Here is a 10377-nt window from a genome sequence, read left to right on the forward strand (position 1 = left end):
AACCAGGTTTACTCAATGTGGTGTGTGGATCACATCTGCATTCCCCTAACATGTGGAGTACAGGGGTCTCCATGGACCTATTGGCTGTTCATGTACCTCATAGAGGAGGTCAGGATAAATTGTTTCTCTGGCTTTAAATTGGTTAACATTTTGCTTGTGTTTGTAGTCCTTTGATTGTCTTGGATGTGAGTTCTCTTTAAGGCACATGAACATGCCAGTGTTTTCTTCTTCTAGCCATCTTGCCTTACTCTCCTTAGTGTTGTCTCTGAAGCACGTTGTCTCATGGTGATAGAGCTGTGAGTCTTTAACATCCTAAAAAAACGTTTGCCTAATTCAGTCACAATAACGTGGGCCCTGGCCTTTGCCCTCACTCTATGTCTGCACTTGGCATCATCAAACTAAGCAGGCAATGCTCTTAAGCACTGAGCCATCTCTGCTGCCTCTTCCTTCTGTTGCCAGTAGATGGCACCAAATCTCATTTTGAGAGCAAAACTGTGGTTGCCAGGAATCGAACTTCTGACCTTTCGAAGGGCAGCCAGGATTCTTAACCACTGAGCTATCTCTCGAGTGCTTCTTTCTGCATCCAAAAGAGGGCACAAGACCTCAGTGCAGATGGTTGTGAGCCATTATGTGGGTGCTTGAATTTGAATACAGGTGGATGAAAGAGCACGAAATGCTCTTAAACACTGAGCCATCTCCCCAACCCGTTTTTCTACTTCTTTACCTAAACCAGATGTACTCAATGATGTGTGGATCACATCTGCATTTTCCTAACATTTGAAGTACAGGGGTCTCCATGGATCTGTTGGCCATTCGTGTACCTCATAGAGGAGGTCTAGACAAATTGTTTCACTGGCTTTAAATTGGTTAAGCTTTTGTTGGTGTTTGTTCCTTTGTATGTCTTGGATGTGAGTTCTTCTTCAGGCACATGAACATGCTAGTATTTTCTTCTTCTAACCATCTTGCCTTACTCTGCTTGGTGGTGTCTCTGAAGCATGCTGGCTCATGGTGATAGAGCTGTGAGTCTTTATTATCCTAACAAAATATTTTGCCTGATTCAGTCCCAACAACCTGGGCCCTGGCTGAATGTCTGCACTTGGCCTCATCAAATTCAGCAGGCATACTCTTAACCACCAAGACATCTCTCCTGCCTCTTCCTTCTGCTTCCAGTAGAGGGCACCAAACCTCATTTTGAAGCAATTATGTGATGTCCAGGATCGAACATCTGATCTTTGGAAGAGCAGGCAATGCTCTTAACCACTGAGCCATCTCTCCGACCCGTTTTTCAACTTCTTTAACTAAACCAGGTTTACTCAATGTGGTGTGTGGATCACATCTGCATTCCCCTAACATGTGGAGTACAGGGGCTTCTTGGACCTATTGGCTTTTCATGTACCTCATAGAAGAGGTCAGCATAAATTGTTTCTCTGGCTTTAAATTGGTTAACATTTTGCTGGTGTTTGTAGTCCTTTGATTGTCTTGGATGTGAGTTCTCTTTAAGGCACATGAACATGCCAGTGTTTTCTTCTTCTAGGAATCTTTCCTTACTCTCCTTAGTGTTGTCTCTGAAGCACGTTGTCTCATGGTGATAGAGCTGTGAGTCTTTAACATCCTAAAAAAACGTTTGCCTAATTCAGTCACAATAACGTGGGCCCTGGCCTTTGCCCTCACTCTCTGTCTGCACTTGGCCTCATCAAACTCAGCAGGCAATGCTCTTAAGCACTGAGTCATCTCTCCTGCCTCTTCCTTCTGTTGCCAGTAGATGGCACCAAATCTCATTTTGAGAGCAAAACTGTGGTTGCCAGGAATCGAACTTCTGACCTTTAGAAGGGCAGCCAGGATTCTTAACCACTGAGATATCTCTTGAGCGGTTCTTTCTGCACCCAAAAGAGGGCACAAGATCTCAGTGCAGATGATTGTGAGCCATTATGTGGTTGCTTGAAATTGAATACAGGTGGATGAAAGAGCACGAAATGCTCTTAAACACTGAGCTATCTCTCCAACCCGTTTTTCTACTTCTTTACCTAAACCCGATGTACTCAATGATGTGTGGATCACATCTGCATTTTCCTAACATTTGAAGTACACGGGTCTCCATGGATCTGTTGGCCATTCGTGTACCTCATAGAGGAGGTCTAGACAAATTATTTCACTGGCTTTAAATTGGTTAAGCTTTTGTTGGTGTTTGTTCCTTTGTATGTCTTGGATGTGAGTTCTTCTTCAGGCACATGAACATGCTGGTATTTTCTTCTTCTAACCATCTTGCCTTACTCTGCTTGGTTTTGTCTCTGAAGCATGCTGGCTCATGGTGATAGAGCTGTGAGTCTTTATTATCCTAACAAAATGTTTTGCCTGATTCAGTCCCAACAACCTGGGCCCTGGCTGTATGTCTGCACTTGACCTCATCAAACTCAGCAGGCATGCTCTTAACCACCAAGACATCTCTCCTGCCTCTTCCTTCTGCTTCCAGTAGAGGGCACCAAACCTCATTTTAAAGAAATTATGTGATGTCCAGGAATCGAACTTCTGATCTTTGGAAGAGCAGGCAATGCTCTTAACCACTGAGCCATCTCTCCGACCCGTTTTTCAAGTTCTTTAACTAAACCAAAGTTACTCAATGTGGTGTGTGGATCACATCTGCATTCCCCTAACATGTGGAGTACAGGGGTCTCCTTGGACCTATTGGCTGTTCATGTACCTCATAGAGGAGGTCAGGATAAATTGTTTCTCTGGCTTTAAATTGGTTAACATTTTGCTGGTGTTTGTAGTCCTTTGATTGTCTTGGATGTGAGTTCACTTTAAGGCACATGAACATGCCAGTGTTTTCTTCTTCTAGCCATCTTTCCTTACTCTTATTAGTTTTGTCTCTGAAGCACGTTGTCTCATGGTGATTGAGCTGTGAGTCTTTAACATCCTAAAAAAACGTTTGCCTAATTCAGTCACAATAACGTGGGCCCTGGCCTTTGCCCTCACTCTATGTCTGCACTTGGCATCATCAAACTCAGCAGGCAATGCTCTTAAGCACTGAGCCATCTCTCCTGCCTCTTCCTTCTGTTGCCAGTAGATGGCACCAATTCTCATCTTGAGAGCAAAACTGTGGTTGCCAGGAATCGAACTTCTGTCCTTTAGAAGGGCAGCCAGGATTCTTAACCACTGAGCTATCTCTCGAGCGCTTCTTTCTGCATGCAAAAGAGGGCACAAGACCTCAGTGCAGATGGTTGTGAGCCATTATGTGGGTGCTTGAAATTGAATACAGGAGGATGAAAGAGCACGAAATGCTCTTAAACACTGAGCCATCTCTCCAACCCGTTTTTATACTTCTTTACCTAAACCGTATGTACTCAATGATGTGCGGATCACATCTGCATTTTCCTAACATTTGAAGTACAGGGGTCTCCATGGATCTGTTGGCCATTCGTGTACCTCATAGAGGAGGTCTAGACAAATTGTTTCACTGGCTTTAAATTGGTTAAGCTTTTGTTGGTGTTTGTTCCTTTGTATGTCTTGGATGTGAGTTCTTCTACAGGCACATGAACATGCTAGAATTTTCTTCTTCTAACCATCTTGCCTTACTCTGCTTGGTGGTGTCTCTGAAGCATGCTGGCTCATGGTGATAGAGCTGTGAGTCTTTATTATCCTAACAAAATATTTTTCCTGATTCAGTCCCAACAACCTGGGCCCTGGCTGTATGTCTGCACTTGGCCTCATCAAATTCAGCAGGCATGCTCTTAACCACCAATACATCTCTCCTGCCTCTTTTTTCTGCTTCCAGTAGAGGGCACCAAACCTCATTTTGAAGCAATTATGTGATATCCAGGATCGAACATCTGATCTTTGGAAGAGCAGGCAATGCTCTTAACCACTGAGCCATTTCTCTGACCCGTTTTTCAACTTCTTTAACTAAACCAGGTTTACTCAATGTGGTGTGTGGATCACATCTGCATTCCCCTAACATGTGGAGTACAGGGGCTTCTTGGACCTATTGGCTTTTCATGTACCTCATAGAAGAGGTCAGCATAAATTGTTTCTCTGGCTTTAAATCTGTTAACATTTTGCTGGTGTTTGTAGTCCTTTGATTGTCTTGGATGTGAGTTCTCTTTAAGGCACATGAACATGCCAGTGTTTTCTTCTTCTAGGAATCTTTCCTTACTCTCCTTAGTGTTGTCTCTGAAGCACGTTGTCTCATGGTGATAGAGCTGTGAGTCTTTAACATCCTAAAAAAACGTTTGCCTAATTCAGTCACAATAACGTGGGCCCTGGCCTTTGCCCTCACTCTCTGTCTGCACTTGGCCTCATCAAACTCAGCAGGCAATGCTCTTAAGCACTGAGCCATCTCTCCTGCCTCTTCCTTCTGTTGCCAGTAGATGGCACCAAATCTCATTTTGAGAGCAAAACTGTGGTTGCCAGGAATCGAACTTCTGACCTTTAGAAGGGCAGCCAGGATTCTTAACCACTGAGCTATCTCTTGAGCGGTTCTTTCTGCACCCAAAAGAGGGCACAAGATCTCAGTGCAGATGATTGTGAGCCATTATGTGGTTGCTTGAAATTGAATACAGGTGGATGAAAGAACACGAAATGCTCTTAAACACTGAGCCATCTCTCCAACCTGTTTTTCTACTTCTTTACCTAAACCAGATGTACTCAATGATGTGTGGATCACATCTGCATTTTCCTAACCTTTGAAGTACTGTGGTCTCCATGGATCTGTTGGCTATTCGTGTACCTCATAGAGGAGGTCTAGACAAATTATTTCACTGGCTTTAAATTGTTTAAGCGTTTGTTAGTTTTCGTTCCTTTGTATGTCTTGGATGTGAGTTCTTCTTCAGGCACATGAACATGCTGGTATTTTCTTCTTCTAACCATCTTGCCTTACTCTGTTTGGTTTTGTCTCTGAAGCATGCTGGCTCATGGTGATAGAGCTGTGAGTCTTTATTATCCTAACAAAATGTTTTGCCTGATTCAGTCCCAACAACCTGGGCCCTCGCTGTATGTCTGCACTTGGCCTCATCAAACTCAGCAGGCATGCTCTTAACCACCAAGACATCTCTCCTGCCTCTTCCTTCTGCTTCCAGTAGAGGGCACCAAACCTCATTTTGAAGAAATTATGTGATGTCCAGGAATCGAACTTCTGATCTTTGGAAGAGCAGGCAATGCTCTTAACCACTGAGCCACCTCTCCGACCCGTTTTTCAACTTCTTTAACTAAACCAGGTTTACTCAATGTGGTGTGTGGATCACATCTGCATTCCCCTAACATGTGGAGTACAGGGGTCTCCATGGACCTATTGGCTGTTCATGTACCTCATAGAGGAGGTCAGGATAAATTGTTTCTCTGGCTTTAAATTGGTTAACATTTTGCTTGTGTTTGTAGTCCTTTGATTGTCTTGGATGTGAGTTCTCTTTAAGGCACATGAACATGCCAGTGTTTTCTTCTTCTAGCCATCTTGCCTTACTCTCCTTAGTGTTGTCTCTGAAGCACGTTGTCTCATGGTGATAGAGCTGTGAGTCTTTAACATCCTAAAAAAACGTTTGCCTAATTCAGTCACAATAACGTGGGCCCTGGCCTTTGCCCTCACTCTATGTCTGCACTTGGCATCATCAAACTAAGCAGGCAATGCTCTTAAGCACTGAGCCATCTCTGCTGCTTCTTCCTTCTGTTGCCAGTAGATGGCACCAAATCTCATTTTGAGAGCAAAACTGTGGTTGCCAGGAATCGAACTTCTGACCTTTCGAAGGGCAGCCAGGATTCTTAACCACTGAGCTATCTCTCGAGTGCTTCTTTCTGCATCCAAAAGAGGGCACAAGACCTCAGTGCAGATGGTTGTGAGCCATTATGTGGGTGCTTGAATTTGAATACAGGTGGATGAAAGAGCACGAAATGCTCTTAAACACTGAGCCATCTCCCCAACCCGTTTTTCTACTTCTTTACCTAAACCAGATGTACTCAATGATGTGTGGATCACATCTGCATTTTCCTAACATTTGAAGTACAGGGGTCTCCATGGATCTGTTGGCCATTCGTGTACCTCATAGAGGAGGTCTAGACAAATTGTTTCACTGGCTTTAAATTGGTTAAGCTTTTGTTGGTGTTTGTTCCTTTGTATGTCTTGGATGTGAGTTCTTCTTCAGGCACATGAACATGCTAGTATTTTCTTCTTCTAACCATCTTGCCTTACTCTGCTTGGTGGTGTCTCTGAAGCATGCTGGCTCATGGTGATAGAGCTGTGAGTCTTTATTATCCTAACAAAATATTTTGCCTGATTCAGTCCCAACAACCTGGGCCCTGGCTGAATGTCTGCACTTGGCCTCATCAAATTCAGCAGGCATACTCTTAACCACCAAGACATCTCTCCTGCCTCTTCCTTCTGCTTCCAGTAGAGGGCACCAAACCTCATTTTGAAGCAATTATGTGATGTCCAGGATCGAACATCTGATCTTTGGAAGAGCAGGCAATGCTCTTAACCACTGAGCCATCTCTCCGACCCGTTTTTCAACTTCTTTAACTAAACCAGGTTTACTCAATGTGATGTGTGGATCACATCTGCATTCCCCTAACATGTGGAGTACAGGGGCTTCTTGGACCTATTGGCTTTTCATGTACCTCATAGAAGAGGTCAGCATAAATTGTTTCTCTGGCTTTAAATTGGTTAACATTTTGCTGGTGTTTGTAGTCCTTTGATTGTCTTGGATGTGAGTTCTCTTTAAGGCATATGAACATGCCAGTGTTTTCTTCTTCTAGCCATCTTTCCTTACTCTCCTTAGTGTTGTCTCTGAAGCACGTTGTCTCATGGTGATAGAGCTGTGAGTCTTTAACATCCTAAAAGAACGTTTGCCTAATTCAGTCACAATAACGTGGGCCCTGGCCTTTGCCCTCACTCTCTGTCTGCACTTGGCCTCATCAAACTCAGCAGGCAATGCTCTTAAGCACTGAGTCATCTCTCCTGCCTCTTCCTTCTGTTGCCAGTAGATGGCACCAAATCTCATTTTGAGAGCAAAACTGTGGTTGCCAGGAATCGAACTTCTGACCTTTAGAAGGGCAGCCAGGATTCTTAACCACTGAGATATCTCTTCAGCGGTTCTTTCTGCACCCAAAAGAGGGCACAAGATCTCAGTGCAGATGATTGTGAGCCATTATGTGGTTGCTTGAAATTGAATACAGGTGGATGAAAGAGCACGAAATGCTCTTAAACACTGAGCTATCTCTCCAACCCGTTTTTCTACTTCTTTACCTAAACCCGATGTACTCAATGATGTGTGGATCACATCTGCATTTTCCTAACATTTGAAGTACACGGGTCTCCATGGATCTGTTGGCCATTCGTGTACCTCATAGAGGAGGTCTAGAAAAATTATTTCACTGGCTTTAAATTGGTTAAGCTTTTGTTGGTGTTTGTTCCTTTGTATGTCTTGGATGTGAGTTCTTCTTCAGGCACATGAACATGCTGGTATTTTCTTCTTCTAACCATCTTGCCTTACTCTGCTTGGTTTTGTCTCTGAAGCATGCTCGCTCATGGTGATAGAGCTGTGAGTCTTTATTATCCTAACAAAATGTTTTGCCTGATTCAGTCCCAACAACCTGGGCCCTGGCTGTATGTCTGCACTTGACCTCATCAAACTCAGCAGGCATGCTCTTAACCACCAAGACATCTCTCCTGCCTCTTCCTTCTGCTTCCAGTAGAGGGCACCAAACCTCATTTTAAAGAAATTATGTGATGTCCACGAATCGAACTTCTGATCTTTGGAAGAGCAGGCAATGCTCTTAACCACTGAGCCATCTCTCCGACCCGTTTTTCAAGTTCTTTAACTAAACCAGGGTTACTCAATGTGGTGTGTGGATCACATCTGCATTCCCCTAACATGTGGAGTACAGGGGTCTCCTTGGACCTATTGGCTGTTCATGTACCTCATAGAGGAGGTCAGGATAAATTGTTTCTCTGGCTTTAAATTGGTTAACATTTTGCTGGTGTTTGTAGTCCTTTGTTTGTCTTGGATGTGAGTTCTCTTTAAGGCACATGAACATGCCAGTGTTTTCTTCTTCTAGCCATCTTGCCTTACTCTCCTTAGTGTTGTCTCTGAAGCACGTTGTCTCATGGTGATAGAGCTGTGAGTCTTTAACATCCTAAAAAAACGTTTGCATAATTCAGTCACAATAACGTGGGCCCTGGCTTTGCCCTGAATCTATGTCTGCCCTTGGCCTCATCAAACTCAGCAGGTAGTGCTCTTAAGCACTGAGCAATCTCTCCTGCCTCTTTCTTCTGTTGCCAGTAGATGACACCAAATCTCCTTGTGAGATCAAATCTGTGGTTGCCAGGAATCGAACTTCTGACCTTTAGGAGGGCAGCCAGGATTCTTAACCACTGAGCTATCTCTCGAGCGCTTCTTTCTGCTTCCAAAAGGGGGCACAAGACCTCAGTGCAGATGGTTGAGAGCCATTATGTGGTTGCTTGAAATTGAATACAGGAGGATGAAAGAGCACGAAATGCTCTTAAACACTGAGCCATCTCTCCAACCCGTTTTTCTATTTCTTTACCTAAACCAGATGTACTCAATGATTTGTGGATCACATCTGCATTTTCCTAACATTTGAAGTACAAGGGTCTCCATGAATCTGTTGGCCATTCGTGTACCTCATAGAGGAGGTCTAGACAAATTGTTTCACTGGCTTTAAATTGGTTAAGCTTTTGTTGGTGTTTCTTCCTTTGTATGTCTTGGACGTGAGTTCTTCTTCAGGCACATGAACATGCTTGTATTTTCTTCTTCTAACCATCTTGCCATACTCTGCTTGGTGGTGTCTCTGAAGCATGCTGGCTCATGGTGATAGAGCTGTGATTCTTTATTATCCTAACAAAATGTTTTGCCTCGCACCAGCCTGTGGTGGCGCACGCCTTTAATCCTAGCACTCAGGGGGCAGAGGCTGATGGATCTCTGTGAGGTCGAGGCCAGTCTGGGCTACAAAAGCTAGTTCCAAGACAGGCTCCAAAGCTACAGAGAAATCCTGTCTCAAGAAACCAAAAAAGAAAAAAAAATGTTTTGCCTGATTCAGTCCCAACAACCTGGGCCCTGGCTGTATGTCTGCACTTCGCCTCATCAAACTCAGCAGGCATGCTCTTAAGCACCAAGACATCTCTCCTGCCTCTTCCTTCTGCTTCCAGTAGAGGGCACCAAACCTCATTTTGAAGCAATTATGTGATGTCCAGGAATCGAACTTCTGATCTTTGGAAGAGCAGGCAATGCTCTTAACCACTGAGCCATCTCTCCGACCCGTTTTTCAACTTCTTTAACTAAACCAGGTTTACTCAATGTGGTGTGTGGATCACATCAGCATTCCCCTAACATGTGGAGTACAGGGGTCTCCTTGGACCTATTGGCTGTTCATGTTCTTCATAGAGGAGGTCAGCATAAATTGTTTCTATGGCTTTAAATTTGTTAACATTTTGCTGGTGTTTGTAGTCCTTTGATTGTCTTGGATGTGAGTTCTCTTTAAGGCACATGAACATGCCAGTGTTTTCTTCTTCTAGCCATCTTTCCTTACTCTCCTTAGTGTTGTCTCTGAAGCACGTTGTCTCATGGTGATAGAGCTGTGAGTCTTTAACATCCTAAAAAAACGTTTGCCTAATTCAGTCACAATAACGTGGGCCCTGGCCTTTGCCCTCACTCTCTGTCTGCACTTGGCCTCATCAAACTCAGCAGGCAATGCTCTTAAGCACTGAGCCATCTCTCCTGTCTCTTCCTTCTGTTGCCAGTAGATGGCACCAAATCTCATTTTGAGAGCAAATCTGTGGTTGCAAGGAATCGAACTTCTGACTTTTAGAAGGGCAGCCAGGATTCTTAACCACTGAGCTATCTCTCGAGCGCTTCTTTCTGCACCCAACAGAGGGCACAAGACCTCAGTGCAGATGGTTGTGAGCCATTATGTGGTTGCTTGAAATTGAATACGGGAGGATGAAAGAGCACGAAATGCTCTTAAAAACTGAGCCATCTCTCCAACCCGTTTTTCTACTTCTTTACCTAAACCAGATGTACTCAATGATGTGTGGATCACATATGCATTTTCCTAACATAGAAGTACAGGGGTCTCCATGGATCTGTTGGCCATTCGTGTACCTCATAGAGGAGGTCTAGACAAATTGTTTCACTGGCTTTAAATTGGTTAAGCTTTTGTTGGTGTTTGTTCCTTTGTATGTCTTGGATGTGAGTTCTTCTTCAGGCACATGAACATGCTATTATTTTCTTCTTCTTACCATCTTGCCTTACTCTGCTTGGTGGTGTCTCTGAAGCATGCTGGCTCATGGTGATAGAGCTGTGAGTCTTTATTATCCTAACAAAATGTTTTGCCTGATTCACTCCCAACAACCTGGGCCCTGGCTGTATGACTGCA

This window comes from Chionomys nivalis, unplaced genomic scaffold (genome assembly GCF_950005125.1).
Source record: "Chionomys nivalis unplaced genomic scaffold, mChiNiv1.1 scaffold_94, whole genome shotgun sequence".
Lineage (NCBI taxonomy): Eukaryota > Metazoa > Chordata > Mammalia > Rodentia > Cricetidae > Chionomys > Chionomys nivalis.